Consider the following 22,077-nt stretch of genomic DNA (forward strand, 5'->3'; position numbering starts at 1 on the left):
GGATTGAAAAAAAAAAGTTTCCTAGAACTCTGTCTGACACACACTTATGAGTTACTACTACTATTATCAAATGTAATGCCAGTAAAGTAATACATTTCAAATGGAATATTAAATATCAACTAATAGGGCTAGTACAGAAAAACAAAATAATAGTGGCATGATTATGCAAGTCAAAAATCACTAGTGAAAAAGCAGAAAAAAAAATGAAATAATTTCTCTTCTAGGTAGTAGTCTGCACTGAAGTTGAAATGTACCACATAATTCCAGTGGATATGTAGGGGCACGCAAAGCCATCCTCAACTTCTATAGACATTAGGTGTGCCTGTCTTTACCACTGGGAAGAAGACTGAATCAGAATGAAGCCCTTACCACTTGTTAAAGGAGAATTTGGGGAAAATCTCCCCATCTGGATAGAACTTCTTTCAGAAAATAAACATTAGTTTGAGGCAAATGTGTGACATGCTCATTTAAGTCTTCACTTCTTTTTTTAAGTCACCATCTTAAAATTTAGCCCCTTTCTCCTCCATGTTTGCAGAAATTAAGAACTTCATGCTTACAGCACCTTAGTTTTTAGACTTCAGGTAACTTTTAAAAATATTTTATTTATTTATTTGTTTGTTAATTTATTTATGAAAGAGAGAGAGAGAGAGCCCAATTGGGGCAGAGGGCAGAGGGCAAGGAGGAGGGCAGAGGGACTCTGCATTGATCAGAGTCTCATGTGGGGCTTGATCTCACGACCCTGAGATCATAACGTGAACCAAAACCAAGAGTCAAGTGCTTAACTGAGCCACCCAGGTGCTCCTTTGAAAACTCTTTATTTTATAAAATATACTAATGTCCTGATATAGAGAATACTTAAAATTTGCACAAAGAAAACTTCAAAATTTGGAAAGCATATGAACAGAGAGAACATATTAAAATGACTAGGATCATATCCTGTATCATACCATTATTCATAACTGAAGAAATAAAAATTTAAATAATAAAAGATAGCACTTTTCTTCTCTCAACTTGGCAAAAGCACTGGTTAAAAGAGCCATAATACAGTTTAGAATTTATGGGGGAAAACATTCACACATTGAAGATAGGATTTTTTTTTTTTGATAGTGCAATTTGGCCATTTCTATCAAACCAGCATGTTTGATGCAATTTCAATATTTGTAATATATTCTACAAATGTACCCATGACTTAACAAAAATATATGTAAGTGATGTTGGTTTGCAACATTGTGTATGTATAGATAGATGTATAATATATAATATAATTAATTATATTGATTATGATTATGTATGCGTATATACATATATATAGAGAGAGAATAGGAGATAACATGAATGACCTCAAGGGGTAGCAGATAAAATAATTAATATTGTATCTGTAAAATTGAATGGTATGAAATATTAAAGAGAATAAGGTATAATTAATTAATTTGATAAAGCTATATTTTCAAAATATATTTTTAAGTGAACAAAGGCCTAGTTTCTAAGGAAAACTGAATCTTCAATTGGGGCCATTCTGGTTTAAACCATTGTTTTAACAAAAATGTATGTGGAAAAAAAATGCTCACGGAAAAGATGCATATGATTTCCTGTGAGATCTTTAAAAAATTAAGGTTCCTGGGACCCGCCCCAGATCTGTTTAATTAATAGATTAAAGAAATTGTATTTTTAATGGCTCCACAGTACAGAATAAGTGTATCTATTTAGACCTGAGGACTAAGGTAAGAGAGGAAATGGAAAAGATTTACATAGGTCTTTCTAATTATTATACAGTTCTAAAAAATAATAATCGAGAAAAATAATCGAGAAAAAACAATCGAGGTATTGTCTCTTTACTGACTAGAGGCATATGCTAATTAAATTAAAAAATAAGGCTTCGCTTTGGTTGAAAGCAATGACTTGTCTTAAATATTTTCATTTCAAATGAAACAATTACAATAAAAATAGACAGCAAAAGTCTGTAAAATAGGCTTTTTGTGAGATTTCTTTAATAGTTCACTACTTATAATTTTCTTGGTTGTGGCATAATTGTGGTTTTAGACTTATTTTTCATAGGCATGGAATTCTTTGATTTTATGGTGGAGATTAAATATAAGCATATTTAATATGGATGTCATGATTCCATCATTGTTGGTTGGCAGGATCTTTAGGTATGCATTTAAAATGTTCTTTTACATTAGGCTTTTAATTTTCATAATTTATTGTTTCTTTTATCTCCCTGATTCTCTATAATATTACTATACGCTGATCAGTTTATAAATCATGTCTAGGAATCAACAATCATTAGTAAAAGTGACAAAAGATAAAAGTTCTTTTTTTATATAATCATGTTTTGGAGTCATGTTTTCCACAGTCCTTTTTTTTTTCCTTTTAGTTCTCATGTGATATCTAGCTTTGGGATCTCCAGCATATTAGGCTTTTATTCTAAAAGTAATTGAAGGAATTTATTTTTGCCAACAAAGAAAGCTTTTGGTCCAATTTACTCATTTTGCATAATGTTATTGAAAAGCTGTTCTCCAATTCTGCCAATCTCAATCACTTTTGTTGAAAGCATCTGGTGTAACAGCTGTCAAAGGCTGTCTTTTGCTTGCCTCCTTCCTTCTCCTCCTCATCCCCTCTGTTTCTACATATCCTCTGCTCTTCATGTCTTGATTTATCTTTTATCCTAAAATGACTTTTAAAACACTCTCGAGTACTATTCCTACTTTAATCAGATTGATGTTTTTTCTTTATTACCTTGATTCAGTCACTAGTATTAAAGAGAATCATGGTCTTCCACATAAAAAGATTATATATGCTTTGTGTGTGTATATGATGATATATATACAATATATTTAATGACATATAGACAATATATTTATATAAAGTATGTGTAATGTACTTTTCTTTTTTAGACATACTTTATATAAATATGTATAATAAAAATATAAAATCAAGGCAGCTTAATCAACTGGTGTCACCTCATATCTTAGAAAGATGTCACAGATTTTTGACTGCGTTCCATATTCTTTATCATTTTCAACTCCTCATTTTGTAATTTTCCCCACTTTTCCATTTAATATTTTTAATATTATGAAGGGGACACCTGGATGGTTCAGCTGTTGAGCATCTGCCTTTGACTCAGGGCATGATCTCATGGTCCCAGGATGGAGTCCCACATTGGGCTCCCTGTGGGGAGCCTGCTTCTCCCTCTGCTTATGTCTCTGCCTCTCTCTGTGTGTCGCTCATGAATAAATAAATAAATTTTTAAAAAATAAAAATATTATGAGGGTTATTGTGAATTGATATAATATGTATTTTTTTATTTCAAGGATTTTGAGTAGTGTTTGCAATTAAAAGTATCTATATATACTAGAAATGTTAAAATTATGTATATTTCTGCATTCATATATAATCATATGTTGATTTTCTACAAATACATATATATGTATATCCAACCTTGAGTTGGATTATCACTTTCCTTATCTCACTGTGTTCTGGCATTTGTACTAACAAATATAATGTCTTTTAAAGAAAAATGCTTTGTTTTGAATCTTCTGTATCTTGTTTCTTTTTTTTTAAAGATTTTGTTTATTTATTCATGAGAGATATAGGAGAGAGAGAAGCAGAGACGCAGGCAGAGGGGAAGCAAGCTCCATGCAGGGAGCCCGACGGAGGACTCGATACCGGGACTCCAGGATCCGGGCCTGGGCTGAAGGCAGGCGCTAAACCGCTGAGCCACCCGGGCTGCCCTGTTTTGTTTCTTTATCAAAAAAGTGAAGTCAGTCTTCCTGGTCTTTGCCATCTCTTGCCTACAGCCACTGAATAAACATGTATGTAGTTGCTAACCCAAAAATATGATGGCTAAATCTGTGCCTTTAATACCAGAGATATTTTATTCCTTTCTATTGCTCCTCTTTAGCCTACCAAGTCAGTAATTTGTACAAAAACCGGATCCTGTTGCTTTTGTCAGTGGTTAACTATTTAGGTTTCAAATAACTCATTAGCTATATGGCAGAGAATAGTAAAGGTACAGCAGAGTTCTTAGACACAGTGATATCAAATGATGTAGCTGATGCAGCAAGAACTGTGTGTGTCTGTGTTTACGTTGGCAGAGAAACAATTTCTTTCTTACATGACGAGATTGATATTTATTAGTTCTTCTAATTATCTGTAGAAAACATTACTGACATGGCATAGCAAGTCTAACACTTATCATGAGCATGTGCAAATGAAGGCATGCAGAGGTTACAACGTACAACAGATACGGCTTGACAGGAAATGTAGAATGCTGAAAGTCAGCTGAAAACATGTTAAAGCCTCAACAAATACACTACCCTTAACAAAAGCATTGCCTGCAAGTGCGGCAAATAATTAGCAGCTGGCTCTTCAAAAGGCAGGAGCCAGGCAGCAGGGCTCTGGAGCACACAAGCAGACAGCCCATAGGTAGCTCTATTTTATCAGGTTAATTGACAAAATTGTTTTTAATTAAATTAATTAAAGATGGGTTGGTTTCCCCCCAAGGTGTGTCTGTAAAAGGTTTCAATATGCTGTTGAAGACAGTTACTTGAGCTCATGTTCATGTTTAGTGGAGTTAAATTCCTGTTTTCAATAGCTGGATTTGGAAAGAAAACATAAAACTGGGAGTAGTGTTGGTTGCCGTTTTCTTCTTTTTTGCTTTAATCTTGACAACTTATTTCAGTCCATTCTCGCACTAGTGCATGTTTCTAGATAAGGCTGAAAATTAAAATTTCTGTATTAACACATATGAATACATTACATGTGTCCATTAAGGTAGGTCTATGCCTTTTGCAGGCTTGATGTGCATTGGACCATCCATGAACAGCCCTGAAGGACCATGGTGTGATTTTACATTTGTAATACTGTGGAGGTGACTTTGGGAACCCGTCACCTAGCTAAATTATAGAGCCAAATAAGTCACCCATGATGCCTTTAATCTATACACTACGTGCAAACAGCATGTGATATGCAAGAAGTAAAATGATGAGCAAAAATTGGTGTCTTCTCTGCTTTCAAGACTTCACTGCCTAGAAGAAACCAGCCTCATTTTATTTCTGCCATCGTCTTGCATGTGTTACCATTATGTAAAACATGCTTGTAAAAGAATTTCTTGTTAGCAGTATTGATAGAAATGAAAGGATTTTCAAGAAAATGATGGTATATTTGAAGTTCTTAAAATGCATTCTTTGAAACTTTTGGTTCTGTGCTGTGTTACTATTGTCATTTTCAACAATTTATTAGGGGTGGTTTACAAACATTGTCCTATGAAGCCCAGAAATTGCAGTCAAAGGGAGGTCAATGGTTGCAGGACAGAGGGAGGAAAAGGTTGAGAAAATACTAAAATTAGTTCATAGTTTGGAAGAATTTCAGAGGGCATGGAGATTTCTTTCATGGCTTTTTTACTCAATGTCCAATCTAGCTTGCCTATGTTAACTTGTACTAGAGATGGATATTTATCTCCAATTTTCCTCTTATAGTCACCATGCTGTACATTAAATCCCCAGAACTTATTAATCTTATTCATAAGAATTTACCAATCTCATCCAATTTGAAACATGTCTATCATGGCAAGGTTAGTCTATAAACCGATACAGTGGACTTTGTTAGGCAGGTATAGAGAGTCAGAGATCTCTGGCTTGTGCTTCTAATTTGCTTTCCCAAGGTGTCCTCTGGGCTCTGCTGAACCCAGATGGGAAATCATTGGTGTAAATATGGAATAAGATTGCAGAACCTACCTTTTCCAAATTCTCCAGACCTTGTGTTTCATGATTCACCATGTTTAATCTAATCTACTTTCTTCTGTCCTGACACATGGTTCCTATGTCTCCGTCATCCATAACCATTGGCAGTTTCATCATTAACACATTTCTGCCTTGTATGCTTTTTGCTGATCCTGATGTTGTCTTCTGAATCACACCATTTTCTGATACCAGATGAACTCTTTTTTTTTTTAAAGATTTTATTTATTTATTTTTATTTGAGAGAGAGTATGAGAGTGAGTGGGGAGGGACATAAGGGAAGGGAGAAAGAGAAAGAATCTGAAGCAGACTCCATACTGACCAGAGAGCCTTACTTGGGGCTCAATCCCATGACTATGAGATCGTGACCTGAGCCAAAACCAAGAATCAAATGCTTAATGTAAGGACTGAGCCACCCAGGTGCCTCACCAGGTGAACTCTTCATTTTCTTTTTCCAATGTATAAATTCTATTTCTGCATATACTACCTCATAAAAAATAGCGGTCAGGACTAACAGAATGTAGAAGAGATCTCATTGTTTCTTCATTAACTAAAGAGAGTTACGTTTTTCCCAATATCAGGTTATAATTTGTTATTTAATTTTTTTTATAAATTAATTTTTATTGGTGTTCAATTTACCAACATACAGAATAACACCCAGTGCTCATCCCGTCAAGTGTCCCCCTCAGTGCCCGTCACCCATTCACCCCCACCCACCGCCCTCCTCCCCCTCCACCACCCCTAGTTCATTTCCCAGAGTTAGGAGTCTTTATAATCTGTCTCCCTTTCTGATATTTCTCACACATTTCTTCTCCCTTCCCTTATATTCCCTTTCACTATTATTCATATTCCCCAAATGAATGAGAACATACACTGTCCTTCTCCGGTTACTGTGGCCAAGTTCAAAAAGGGTGTTGCCTGAGTTCTCCTCTGGGATTTTGATGGAATCTTGTCTCACATTTAGATCTTTCATCTATTTTGAGTTTATCTTTGTGTATGGTGCAAGAGAGTGGTCTAGTTTCATTCTTCTGCATGTGCATGTCCAATTTTCCCAGCACCATTTATTGAAGAGACTGTCTTTCTTCCAGTGGATCGTCTTTCCTCCTTTATCGTATATTAGTTGACCATAAAGTTCAGGGTCCACTTCTGGGTTCTCTGTTCTGTTCCATTGATCTATATGTCTGTTTTTGTGCCAGTACCACCCTGTCTTGATGAACACAGCTTTGTACTACAACCTGAAATCTGGCATTGTGATGCCCCCAGATATGGTTTTCTTTTTTAAAATTCCCCTGGCTGTTTGGGGTCTTTTCTGATTCCACACAAATCTTAAAATAATTTGTTCTAAGTCTCTGAAGAAAGTCCATGGTATTTTGATAGGGATTGCATTATACGTGTAAATTGCCCTGGGTAACATTGACATTTTCACAATATTAATTCTGCCAATCCATGAGCATGGAATATTTTTCCATCTCTTTGTGTCTTCCTCAATTTCTTTCAGAAGTGTTCTATAGTTTTTAGGGTATATTTTGAGAACCATTTGAATGGTAAATGGTTCTCCAACCTTTTATTTTCAGGTTGTAGGTGTCCTTCTGTCTAAAATGAGTCTCTTGTAGACAGCAAATAGATGGGTCCTGCTTTTTTATCCAGTCTGAAACTCTGCGCCTTTTGATGGGGTCATTAAGCCCATTCACGTTCAGAGTTACTATTGACAGATATGAGTTTAGTGTCATCATGATATCTATTTAGTCCTTGTTTTTGTGGATTGTTCCACTGAACTTCTTCTTAAAGGGGAGTTTTAAGAGTCCCCCTTAAAATTTCTTGCAGAGCTGGTTTGGAGGTCACATATTCTTTCAGTTCCTGCCTGTCTTGGAAGCTCTTTATCTCTCCTTCCATTTTGAATGAGAGCCTTGCTGGATAAAGTATTCTTGGTTGCATGTTCTTCTCATTTAGGACCCTGAATATATCTTGCCAGCCCTTTCTGGCCTGCCAGGTCTCTGTGGAGAGGTCTGCTGTTACCCTAATATTCCTCCCCATGAAAGTCAGGGACTTCTTGTCTCTTGCTGCTTTAAGGATCTTCTCTTTATCTTTGGAATTTGCAAGCTTCACTATTAGATGTCGAGGTGTTGAACGGTTTTTATTGATTTTAGGGGGGGATCTCTCTATTTCCTGGATCTGAATGCCTGTTTCCCTTCCCAGATTGGGAAAGTTTTCAGCTAGGATTTGTTCAAATACATATTCTGGCCCTCTGTCCCTTTCGGCGCCCTCGGGAACCCCAATTAAACGTAGGTTTTTCTTCCTTAGACTGTCATTTATTTGCCTTAATCTGTCTTCATGGTCCCTTAATTGATTGTCTCTTTTTTCCTCAGTTTCCCTCTTTGCCATTAACTTGTCTTCTATGTCACTCACTCGTTCTTCCACCTCGTTAACCCTCGTCGTTAGGACTTCTAGTTTGGATTGCATCTCATTCAATTGATTTTTAATTTCTGCCTGATTGGATCTAAATTCTGCAGTCATGAAGTCTCGTGAGTCCTTAATGCTTTTTTCTAGAGCCACCAGTAGCTGTAGAATAGTGCTTCTGAATTGGCTTTCTGACATTGAAGTGTAATCCAGATTTTGTAACTCTGTGGGAGAGAGGGCTGTTTCTGATTCTTTCTTTTGAGGTGAGGTTTTCCTTCTAGTCATTTTGCTCAGTGCGGAGTGGCCAAAAACAAGTTGTATTGGAACACGGGGGAGTATCACTGGTCTGTCCAGCTGGTCTTCTGGGGGAGGGGCCTGCTGTGCTGATTTTCAGGTGTCAGCACTTGGGGGAGCTGCTCTGCCCCTGCCTGCTGCAGGGCTCAGCGGGGGTTGTTTACCCCGTGGGGCCCCAGGAGGAACAGCCGCAGTTGCTATGGCAACTCTGGAAGCCTGGATTCAGCCTCCGCAGGAACTACGGGGCTCGGGGCTCTCGGTTCTCCGTCCGCAGGGCCTGGAGGCTCCGGGGCGGGGCCGCTGATCTGCTCAGCTCGGGGCAGGAGCGTCCTCGCTGTCCTGGGCCCTCCCGGCCTCTGCCTGTCCCGGGGGAGGCCGGATCCTGGGCTGTGTCCCGGCGCCCTGTGCTCCGGGGCCTGCGCTGGTGGATTCGCGCTCCCGCCCCGCAGCCCCCTCCGCGGAGCCGCCGCCCGAGCCCCTCCGAGCTGCTCCGGTCGGCCCCGCCGTGCGCGCTGCAGCCCTTAGGGAGCTCGGAGCACTCTCCCGGGGCGCAGGTGTCTGTTAGTGTCCCCGGGAGCCCGAGGGCATCCCCGCCCTCCTGGGTCCTGCTCCAGCTCCCTGCGAGCCCCTTTCCGCCCGCCCGGGAAGGTTGGTGCAGCTCCTGCTCCTCCGGGACGGGGCTCTCCTGTCCTGGGGACACTCGCCCCGGCCTCAGCCCGGCTCCTCGCGGGGCCCCTCCCCCTCGGAGGCCTTTTGTTCCTTTATCTCTTTTTCCCCGTCTTCCTACCTTGATAGAAGCGCGGACTCTTCTCACTGTAGCGTTCCAGCTCGTCTCTCTTTACATCTCAGGCCGAATTCGTAAATTTTCAGGATTGTTTGAAGGTTATCTAGGTAATTTGGTGGGGACAGGCGATTTGGGGACCCTGCTCTTCCGCCATCTTGAATAGTCTTCCCCCGTTATTTAATTTTTTATTTAGAAATATTTGCTATGAGGGGTTCCTGGGTTGTTCAGCTGGTTAAGCATCAGACTATTAATTTCAACTCAGGTCATGATCTCAGAATTGTGAGATTGAGCCCCATGTTGAGCTGCACTGGGCATGGAGTCTGCTTAAGGTTTTCTGCCTCTCCCTCTCCCTCTCCTTCTGCCCCTTCTCTCTCTCTAAAACACACACACACACACACACACACACACACACACACACACACACATTTGCCCAAAGAAAATTAAAAACAGTTGCAGCTATACATGATTTTAAAGCCTATTCTTTCACCATGTCTTTTTCCCATGATATGCTATAAAGGCTCGAAGACTTGAAATGCAGAGTTTGTATCTAAAATCTTTTTGTGTCCCTTACTTATGAGCATCCTTTTTCTGCTGGGCATAACGTGGTTTGGAACAAAGCAAAATTCTAGGAAAACTTAAGATTGTCTTCAATGAATTAAAGAATAAGTTTGAAGAATATTTGTTGAGCACTTGTCATAAGCTAGGGAAATACCACCCAAAAAGTAACCTGTCTTTGAGTGCTTTGAGTTTAGTCAATAAAAAAATAACAAGAAATGGTAAATTATGAATTATATTAGATCTCTAATAGGGTTTTGGAAGACAATAAGAAGTATATGGAGTAAGGAGGGCCTGTAGTAGGGAACCATTTGCTGTGAATAGGGTGATTGTAGTAAAACAAATGGAGACTGAAAAAATATGTTATTAGATTGTAATTTTCATACTGTATATCTGTGTAAGATAGCAAAAAAGGTAGAACATGTAAAGATATTCTCTAGTTCGACATTAACAGAGCTATTATGCATTTCCTCAGGTTTTAGAATATATTTAAGATGCTATTTGGTTTTGGAGGAGTTTTCTAAATGATGTTTCTTGTTTTTCTAACTATCTATCATCTATCTATTTTAAAGTTGGAAGAAATTCAAATACAGCTTCTCTTTACAAGTGGAATATATTCAGCTCCCTGCTCAAAACAATGTTTTTTAACTAAGACATAAATAGTCAGCCAATGCAACCATCTGTCTGCATAGAAAAACCTGTATTGGTCAAAAGAGCATTCCCTAAATAAAGACTTTAAAACCTAAAACAAAATACTTCAAACCAGGAAAGAAATAATAGCTCAGCTCTTACTTTAAAATGTCTTCTTCTTCTTCTTCTTCTTCTTCTTCTTCTTCTTCTTCTTCTTCTTCTTCTTCTTCTTCTTCTTCTTCTTCTCCTGAAAGACAGATAACCCTAGTTTATTGTTTTTCTTTTTGGAATCATCGTTCTATACATACAGTCAAATTCAGGCACTAGATTGCCTTATAAATATTAATTTATAGCTAATTAGTCTTTTTATTTGAAAGAGTGCTGCAAATGTCTGGTCCGTCAAAGCATGCATACTAATTATAAGTAAATGCACCTTTACAATCTTCATAGGGAAATGATAGTTTAATCTTAGGACTGTCACTTCTTATTGGGATGGATGATGCCTGGCGGCTCTATGTCAAAATGAGTTATCAGAAGGGAATACTTCAAAGGCTCTTAGGTTCTTAATTGACAAAACAATAAAACAGAGAGACAATCCACAGTCAATGAAGAGCCCCATTTATACGGTGTTTCGAACACCTCATTCTACATAGTAACTTTATACTTGGAATAGGAAATCCTAAATGATAGGCCAGAATTTAGGTTAAATCTCAGAAGTTCCTAAGGGCACATGCTAATGTAAACTTGCTTATATTTGGAATGTTTTAATTACCTTGTAGCTTAGATAAAACTGGTTTACTTGCAATGCTTTTCATTTCTTTTCTAGCTACTCTTGCACTTCAAGAGCATTGTAAGATACTTAGAAAAATATCTGGTAGATAAAAGTGGCTACGTGCTCTATTTTGAATTTTAACATATACCACTAGACATAGCACAGGTGGAGACCTCCTTTCGTTGAATTATTACCAGATTTCTGAAAGGTACAGTCTTCCTCTGAAGGAAGATTAAGAAAACTAGCTTAGCCTACAGACTAATAATGCCTTTAGACATAAAGCTAACACTGGAATGTACTAGGCGTTACAGTAATTTTTTTAAAGATTTTATTTATTTATTCATGAGAGACAGACAGAGAGAGAGAGAGAGAGAGAGAGAGAGAGAGAGGCAGAGACACGGGCAGAGGGAGAAGCAGGCTCCAAGCAGGGAGCCCGATGTGGGACTCGATCCCGGGATTCCAGGATCACGCCCTGGGCTGAAGGCAGGTGCTCAACCACTGAGCCTCCCAGGCATCCCAGCGTTACAGTAACTTTTATATATTCATTAATTCATTCAGTCCTCACAGCAATATTGTAAGGAATGTCCTATTATTATTTTGAAATTTTAGATGGTAAAATTGCTGCTTAGAAAACTCACATTAATGGTTGTAAATCATGATGAAATATGAAAGTAGCAACTGTAGATTTCAGCGTAAGTCAGCGTGTGACAGGGACCCAGAGTCTTAAACACAGTGCGATGTTGATTTTCAAAACTCTGTATCTTTTTAACGAATTTCCAGATTTCTTTCCACTCAAAGAGCTTCCAGATTCAGGGAATTCTTTAATGAGAAGGAAGCTCTTGGGATCCCTGGGTGGCGCAGCGGTTTGGCGCCTGCCTTTGGCTCAGGGCGCGATCCTGGAGACCCAGGATCGAATCCCACGTCGGGCTCCCGGTGCATGGAGCCTGCTTCTCCCTCTGCCTGTGTCTCTGCCTCTCTTTCTTTCTTTGTGACTATCATAAATAAATAAAAATTAAAAAAAAAAGAGAAGGAAGCTTTTTATGTGAAGTATAGAATGGGTAAGGATGTTTTGGAAATCACATAAAATAAATCAATAACTACATGCACACATCTTAAGTGCAAACTGAAATTGCAAATCCACTCTTTCTTGATATGTATGATGTGTGCCCCTTCTACTACATTTCTCACTCTCCTACCATGATTCCTTTCACTCAATTTGTCCCAGTCACACTGGGTGACATATGCTTTCTGAGAAAGACTAGGTATGAGTTTTACTCTAGGGTCTGAGCTGGAGATCTTGGTCTGCATGCTCAGATCCTCTCTTTATGTTTCTGTACTTTTCTCTCTGCCCTCAGTGGTTTCCCTGCCCTCTGGATTCCAGTGGCTTCATCTGACGGGAATCACCAGGAGAACGTCAGGAGGATGGAGGGGAGACGTCCACATGTTTTACTCTGGTTCCTTCCCTATGACATCACTGCAAGTGGGCTGAATTCCTCACCAAAGGCTTCCAGAGCTCCTGTGAGGCCATGGTCTTTCTTGGTTTGCTTTGTCTTCCCTTAACTACTCTTGCAGTCCCTCATTTTATTACAAGTCCTGTGATCCTGCACTCTTCCTTTGTCTTCTCCACACACTTGTAAATAGTCCCGATATTCACATTTTCAGCAACTACCCATTTTGAGTGAACTATGTACTCTGCTGAAACTGAGTGATACAGGGCCTATGCACATATCATTATCTTTGACAGGGACACCTTTCTCCCAGATATCTTCATGGCTAATCATTCATTCTCTTCAAGTTGTTGTTCAAATGTCATTTTACCAATGAGGTCTATCCTGGCATTTGTGTTTAAAATTACAACACTTACCCCTATCCCAGCATGCGGATCCCCCTCACCTAAATCTGTTGCTTTATAGCAATCATTATCTTGTAATAATCTACCTATTTTATGTATTATGCTTGCTGGCTTCGCTTATCATTAGCATATAGGAGCCATGAGAGGAAGAATATTTGTCTCTTTAGTTAATTTATGTATCTCAAGCTGTCGCAGAGTGTCTGGCACATAGAAAGCAATCAATAAATATTTGTTGAATGGATTTAAAAAGTTAATGCAGTGGAAGTAAGTTTGACAAAGGAGGCAGCATGGTATACTGCTAAGAACATAGTCTTTGAAATCAGATATATCTTCTTTCAAACCACAGCCCAGCCATTTGCTAGCTCTGCGGAGTTAATTTAATCCTGCTGAAATTCAATCTCCTTATCTCTAATATAGGCTAATAATACCTTGCAGAGCTGCTGTGAGGTTACAGGATGCCTGGTGTTCTATATCTATAAAAATCACTCTTTCACCACACCTTATTTAGTAGTGTTGTATTTCACCCATATCATATTAAATCTAAAGAGTTGGGTCACATGATTAAAATACAAGTAGGATAACTAAAAAATGCTTATAGCACTCTACTTTTTTTCACTCTGCAAGTCTCCCCTCTCCTTTTCTTGTTGTAGGCCTTCCACACATTAGGATTACTATGTGAACTCCATTGCCAAAGGATAAATATTCAAAGGCACATTAATTAGATTTCTTTCTCAAAAATGGGTAGAATATCTTCTATAAAATGTCATATCATAGGAAAGACCGTGAGGAACAGTGGATCTCCTAATTCATTCAGTTTTCATGATAGTAAAGTAGTTAAAGGAATTAGGGATTAGATAAAAATAAAAAATAAAAACAAAAAAACAAACCTAACTTGTTTTGATAAAATGAAGTAAAAATTTTCTGAGGCTCTTAGCTCTGTTTTAAGGATTTTTAGTTTCTGGGATGCGAATCCAAGTCTCATTCTTTCCAAATGGATAGGAACTTTATTTTATATAATGATAATTGACTTCCCCGATTAATGCAATCAGGCTTGAGTTTTCATGGACAACTATTATTTTGTTGTTTTTATTCAAATGTATTTCCAGCCAGCCCCAGGTTCACTTTTGTGAACCAGGCAAATCTACAACATCAGATAGACACCTCTACTCTCCTTCCTTGAAAGTACCTTATACTGAAAACATCTCCAGTTGAATTCATTTTCCTCTCTCACAATCCTACTCATCCTTTTTTATAGTCTAATTGAATTGCTTGCATATTCAAATGGTTGCTAAGCCAAAGTCTGAGAGTCATCCAGGTCTCCTCTTTTGATAGGTAAATCTACATTGATTTATCTATCCATCAACAAATATTTATCGAGAATCTCCTAAACAATATGATACATAAAATATTCTTGTCCCCGGGAAGCTTCCTCTTTCACTTAGTGATATGCATTAAGTTTTCTCTATGGCTTTTCATGACTTGATAGTTCATTTCTTTTTAGCACTGAATAATATTCCACAGTCTTCACATATTACACATGCATTCATCTACTGAAACACATCATGTTTGCTTCCAAGTTTGGGCAATTATGAATAAAGCTCTTGTAAATATCTGCATGTGGGTTTGTGAGTGGACATAAGTTATCATTTCCTTTGGAAGCTCCTCAAGGAGCAAAATTGCTGAATCACCATGATGGTAAAATCCAGATTCTTCAACAAATGTAAAGAGATCTGTTTGTTTATAAGGTCTTTCCCCAGCCTCACCATCTCTATGTACATCCTATGTACTCTTTATGTTCTAGACTTACTGAACTATTTTTAGTTACCAAATAAGCCCTACATCTGTTCCTGGAATTTTGCATGTTATTTTCTTTGCCTTGATTGTTTTCAACCAGTTTTCCTGGCTAATTCCTACACAATTTTTGGATTTCAGTGTATTTTCCCTACTTTATTTTTTTTCTGTAACGAACCCCCACCCCGCCCCGCCGCCAGATTCCCAGAACTGGTTTAGTTGGTCTAGTATGTCTTTTTCTGCATAATTATCCAAATCATAGTAGAATCACACTGTGATGTAATTATTTGTCAATTTTACCCTAAGCACCATGAGGAAGGATTATATTGTTTACACTGGAATATTTATAAGGCTTAATACAGTACCTGGTATATAGTGGATGTCAATTAATATCCACTGTAGTATATTAAGTTGATGTCTGTGTGCCCATTCCTCCTCTCAAATGGAGACAAGCATAGTGGGAACAAAATTATATTTTGGTAATCTCACTTGACTTTTTTTTTTTTTTTTGGTTTGTATACATTGATATCAAACTTATGGTGAAATATTCATGAAAACTGAGGTATAAATGTAAATTTAAAATTTGATAAATATTTGAAGGGACTCAACAAGAAGGACCGATACGGATTCATTATTATTAAGTAAAGTTAATGGTTTATTCAGATTTTTATTAGCTTTTGCATAAAATCATTTTTCTGTACTGTAATCCCATCCAGGATACTACAGAGCATTTATACATCATGTCTCAAAGCCAAGACTCTGTTGACTGTGTTAGTTTCTCAAACTTTTCTTGTTTTTGATAACTTTTTGACAGTTTTGAGGAGTACCAATCAAATGTTTCATAGAATATTCCTTCATTGGGACTTACCTGATCATTTCCTCAAGGTTAAACTGGTTATAGATTTTGAGAAGGAAGAGCTCATAGGAAAAATGCCATTCTCATCACATCAAATCAAAGATACGTATCAACATGGCTTATCACCACTGAAATTGGCTTTGATCCCCTGGCTGAGTTAATGTTTGTCAGATTTCTTCACTGTAATATTAATTCCCCCAACACTGTCTATACTATAGTCTTTGGAAGGAAGTCACAATGCTCAGTACCCACTTACAGAGTAGGAAGTTAAGCTCTACCTCCTTTAGAATGGGGTATCTACCCAAATTTTTGGAATTTTTATACATCAGAGATTTCTCTATCAAAATTACTTTAAAATATTGTTTAATATGTTTTTGTTTTCAGATACGTTTCAGTAAAATTTTTACAAACTACACGAGTATATAGGTATTTACCTTTGCCTTTCTTGGCCTCAGAGAATTAAATCTTAACACATAGTGAAGAGAAGGTGTATTTTTTTTTTGGTTAATTTTAATTATGAAACATAAGACTAAAAGGCAATGCACCTGTCATATTCTCTTTTTGGCTAATTTTTTTTTTCTGATAGGTGAAAAGATGGATTTATTTATTCATTGTTCTCTCACCACACACACACACACACACACACACACACATACACACGCGCGCTTTAATTGAATATTCAGGGCCAGCCACAAACCAGCTGGGAAGTACTTAAATTTGTCAGATTAGTACAAATCTACTTCCTTTGTCATTATCTCATTGCTCCTACTTCAGTATCTCTGCTCTTCTCTAAATACCTTTCTAAGAATCCTCTGCATACAATATTCCTCTAAAGAAACTCCTCTAAGGTCTTTACAAATACTGCTCTGTCTACATTGTTGTTGTTGTTGTTGTTTAAGATTTCATTTATTTATTGAGAAACATAGAGAGAGAAGCAGAGACATAGGGAGAGGGAGCAGCAGGCTTCATGCAGGGAGCCCAATGTGAGACTGGATCCTGAGACTCCAGGATCATGCCCTGGGCCAAAGGCAGACACTCAACTGCTGAGCCACCCAGGCACTCGTTTTTGCTTTTTTAAATCAATTTACGATTTATTTTTTAATTTTTTTTCAATTTGGGATTTAATTCATTAACAGTAAAATATTGTTTGGCACTTGTAAGAAAGATGATGCCATGTAATAAATAGAGAAATTGAATAAGGTTAGACAGAAGAGGGAGACACAGAATCAGATGATAGAGTGTAAGGTATTAATTTTGAGATCTGATATGTAGTTGACTTGATACCCGACAAAATGGCTTTGAACTAGAATTAAGGTTGATCTCTGATTGACAGTGAAGACAGAAGCAGAGAAGTCAGCAAAGATCAAAAAATTAGGGCAGTGTTTTAAAAACATTTAACTGTTAACTAAGTCACATTGTAAAGTAGCTCAGCAAGTGATGACCAGGGGATGGAGGCCTGTAGAAAAGAATCTTGTTTAGCATGTGGAGAAGAAACAAAAGGAAATAAATTATATCCAAGCAAATATTTAGATAAACAAAATGAGGGGAACAAAATAAAAAATACAATTTTCTTAATTTAGGTCAGAGTTTGTTTTATACTTTGTAGGTTGGCATTTTGTTTGTTGCCCTTTAGAATCATTAATCTAACTCATGGATCTGTTGCCATTTAGGAAGATGGTTGAATTTGATGAAGAATATTCTGACAACTTAATGCAGTAAATTAAATGTTTTAATAATAATAATAATAATTAGTAAATACATACATACATGTTGTGTGTTTAGCTTGCTTAATCATAGTAACCATACCTTCAGTTAATCTATCCTCTGGGTTATGCTACTTTCTAAAGATACCTCCAACTAGGTATCTAAAATCGTTTAAATTTAAACGTGCTCTAGATACCTAGAGAATCCATGTGTATTCATAAAAAGCCCACTGGTAAATTAAAATGAACTTCTGGGGGGCAGGGGAGACACAGTGTTCTGAATTTGTATTTTGGAACTGTTGGTTTAAAAAGAATTCACAGGTTTGTTTTTTTTTTTTTTCAAGACTTCTGTGAGAACTTAACATATTAATAGGCATTGTGAATTTTTAGGAGACGGATGTAAAATACAATTTTCCCCATGTTTATTTAGCCAAAATGTAAAAAAAAAAAAAAAGTTTGAATTTCATGTATTAACACATACAACCATTTCATCTAACTTTCTCATTTTATACATGAAGAAAATTGATGTTAAATACTAAATAATTCATTTGTAAGTGTGTGTTAGGAACAGGTCTTGTTGGCAAGCAGACGTCTTCGATTCCCCTCAGATAGCAGGGAACCAGATAGGTGCACTTCCTACCTGCACAGAACTTCCTGTAGTCAAGAACTACAGAGGCTCATTATAACATGCTCCCGGACACATAGCAACTTAGAAGCACCACACAAGTTAAATAGCATTGCTTGACCTTTAAGCATAAGCATTTGTGATCCTAAATTATCATGTTGCAATAAAATGTATTTATTTGTTCTGTGGAGAATGGGCATGTACTCAAAAACACTTTAATAGTTCTTTATTGGAATTAGTTTTACAACAAATACGTTTGTGAAGGCTAAAATAGAATTTTAAGATCATTTGTAGAAAATAGCTTATGTTTCTTTTTTATTTTTCTTCCTTCTAATATGACGAAATATCGTCAAAATAAAATAAAATAAAACAAAATATAAAGAAATAAAGAAGAAAGAATTAGGACATTTCACAGATGTAACTAAGTAAGTGAATAAATCAGCATACTTCTATTTGTTTGATGTAGCAGACAATTACATTATTACACTTCATAGGATAAACCTAGTTAACAAATCATGCACATTGTTCCCTTATTTCTATTCAGAGGATCACACAGTTAGTCCATATTCTTTGATAAGTATTTCCATTTGCAGACTCAAGAAATCAGAATTGTACTTCTGTTCATTTCTCTCCCCTCCCTAATGCTATTTAGATTAATAAGATAAACACCATTCTAAGTCATTTGCACTTGGCCAAGGTAAAGTACGTGGAATGAAATTTTATTCTTTCCATCCAATAGCAGTTGTTTCTGCAAAGAGGGAAAAAAAAGAGTAAAATGTTGAAAATAGGGGAAAAAAGATATCTTAAGATGCTATTTTGATTTATATTGTTTTCATATTCGTTTTCTTCTAATGTACTAGAAGAACAAACGTTTGTAATGTCTCATATCCTAAACTCTAACTTATTTTGCAAATATTCTGAATGCCTTCCCCATTTATGTTATTATCATTTGCATAGGAATTTTATTTTTAAACCTGAAGTTTTACATTATTTCTTTTTTTTTGTCTGAGTAGGCCATGTCATATTTTTATTTATTTATATATTCATTTGTTTGTTTGTTTTTCAAGTTCAGTCTTAGTCTTATCACTGATGAAGATTACTTTCTTTTTTTTTTAAGATTTTATTTATCTATTCATGAGAGACACAGAGAGAGAGGAAGAGACACAAGCAGAGGGAGAAGCAGGCTCCCCGCAGGGAGCCCCATTCCAGGACCCTGGGATCATGACCTGAGCCAAAAGCAGATGCTCAACTACTGAGCAACCCAGATGCCCTGAAGATTACTTTTTTTTTGAAGATTATTTTCAATGCAGTCAAGTTATTCTGAATATTTTATCTACAACTTTGTGTCATTTTTTTTGGCTGCCAAACAGAAAAAATAAATAAGAGGTATGGAAATATTAATCACTTGTATTTTCCATTATTGTGGGGTGAGTGAAATAGACTAATGAAAAGATACTGAGTCTAGTGTATGGAGTTGGGATTTGGATAAAACTGAGTCTGGTTGCTGGTTCCATCACTTATGACCTGCATTCTGCTTGACGAAGTAATCCTTAACTTCAGTTCAAAATATATTTCGACAGTTTTTATAACAATAATTTAGTGTACATATATGTCCAAAAATAAATTATATATATATATAAAATAAATTATATAAAATATATAAAATCCCAATTAGGTTGGGATAATATCCAAATTATTAACCTCTGTGATTTTCTCTTCACTTTGTTTTCCCAGATAGTACTTCATATACTTCTTTTTAAACCCTGCATGGTTAGATTTCAGCCATCTATTACAAAGGTAGATATAAGGGCTTTGAATACTTTATTAGTCACAAAGATTTCACAAGCATGCTTTAAAAAAATATTTATTTGAGAGAGAGAGAGAGAATGAGCAGGGAGAGGGGCAGAGGGAGAGGGTGAAGCAGACTCCCTGTTGAGCAGGGAGCCCCACGTGGGGCTCAATTCCAGGACCCTGGGATCATGACCTGAACCCCAGTCAGACACTTAACCCACTGAGCCACCAGGAGCCCCTCTCATATGTACTTCTAAGAAGAGTTTTAAAGTAGCAGAACTGGATAAAAGTTTATTTGAAGAAGCAATAGAAAAGGAGGAGAAGGGATGTTGGTGCCTTGTAAATGCAGGTTCTATGAAATTGGAAAGTAAAACAAAATGAGCTCTTTAACTTTGGTAAGCAAGATGGGTGGAAGACCAGATCTGGATAGATAGGTCAAAATACCATTCATCTGGTGGGAACAGACCTAGGGCTGATGTGCACACCCCTGTGTTACTATTTGTGTCTAGCACCCCGCCTACTGCCCCCTGATTGTTCACCTTGTAGTAATGAATGCCTCATGTGTCTAGGAGATTCTGTTCAGTGTGTTAATAACTTAATGAATCCTCAAAGCCAACAGAATAGAAGTTGAAGAAATTGGGATGTATTTTTGTGTAATAGTATGCAAAAGGAAAGCTTTGTCCCAAAAGATGGGAACGAGGAAGAATCCATATGAATTAGCTTCTAGTCTAGGCTGCTGTAGAAGAGAGGTATGCTTCTCAAATGATCTGTAATGAAGGACCACTTTTCTTTTTTCAATATGTTATAAACTGATAGCTTTGTAAAATACAGTGAAAACAAATTGCAGGTATAACTTTTCAGCTCGAAGTAGAAATTACTGTAGGTTTTAAAATATCAAGATACATATTGTTCCGAGTATGACATTTTAAAAGAACAGAACTATGGATTTATCTATGAAAATAATATAAATATTTATTTAGCAGTTTGTTAACAAAGAGAATCAAGCTGGTAAAATCTAGTATTATTTTCTTGAGAGCACTCCGATACCATTAATTATGATGTAATTTATTATCAAGGAATATAATTATGCAATTCTCAGAGACAACAGGCTTAAGATCAATTGTACAGATTTTTGAAAGAGATTTTTTTCAGATTTAAAAGGATGAATTGAAAGATATATAGAGTTAATTTTAGCCTCATAAAAAGTAACATAGAATTAGGGAGTTAAAATTCCCCATTGTAATAAGAATTTTGAATGGTTTCTTCTTACTGATAATTATAAATGCATTTTAGAAATGAAAAAAATTTATAATATATAGACTTCTGTGGAAATAGCTTTCAAATAGATAGAGGAGCTTAATCTTCCTTCTCATTGTATTAAGCAGATTTGTAGGTACACACAATCTTTGTCATATCATGTCTTGGGAAGATGATTCATAACCGCAGCGATACAATGATATTTCCTCAGTTTAGATCCATTTGGCAGGAGACGTTTTTGGTGTATTCTGAGGTTATCACTTGAGTAAATGAAAACATCTTGCTGGTTTATTCGTCCTCCTACTTGATGTGCTTTCCTTGAAAAAAGTAATTCTGCATGGTTTGTTCCTTATTAAATCATAGTTGCCTTGCTGGATTGTAAAGGAGCTTGTTACAATTCAGCATTTGTGAAATATACTTGAATTAACAGATGTCTGCTTTTATTGAGGAATAGGCTTGGGTGTTTTGATCACTAAAGACTTCGCAATATTAGGGAAAAGGCTGTTTGGAAAGCAGAGCTGACTGTCAAGTAGCAACAGGGTTCAGAATGAGGATTTAGAACTCATGAGATGTATTTACTACACAGAGTAAGATAAATTGTTGAAACATCAAAATTGTGTTGATTGTTGAGTGTGACATGCTGAAATATTTTGGTACTTGGTTTGGGTTTTTAGCAGTTCATATATGAAGGTAAGTGCACGTAATTATCAGGTAAATTATACCATTCTTTGTTTATGGAGAACCTGTGGAAAATCTGTTCTTCTGTGATGGACTACATGGCACAACCCCATTAAGAATGGATAAGGAATATGCTATTAGCTCTATATTTTGGTCTCCTAGTATGTCATATAAATGACACTAAATTTGTTGTTCTTTGTTGATATTCCTTAATAAGAAGGAAGAGCTATTTTTTTTAGAACTAACTCTGAAACAGAGATACTCTGCTATGTGTTTCATTCCCCTGAAGCCAAAATAAGGTGTATATATACTTGCTCTGAATGTGATTTAACGTGATTTTTTTTCCTTAGGGAT

Source organism: Nyctereutes procyonoides, unplaced genomic scaffold (assembly GCF_905146905.1).
Source record: "Nyctereutes procyonoides isolate TBG_1078 unplaced genomic scaffold, NYPRO_anot_genome, whole genome shotgun sequence".
Taxonomy (NCBI): domain Eukaryota; kingdom Metazoa; phylum Chordata; class Mammalia; order Carnivora; family Canidae; genus Nyctereutes; species Nyctereutes procyonoides.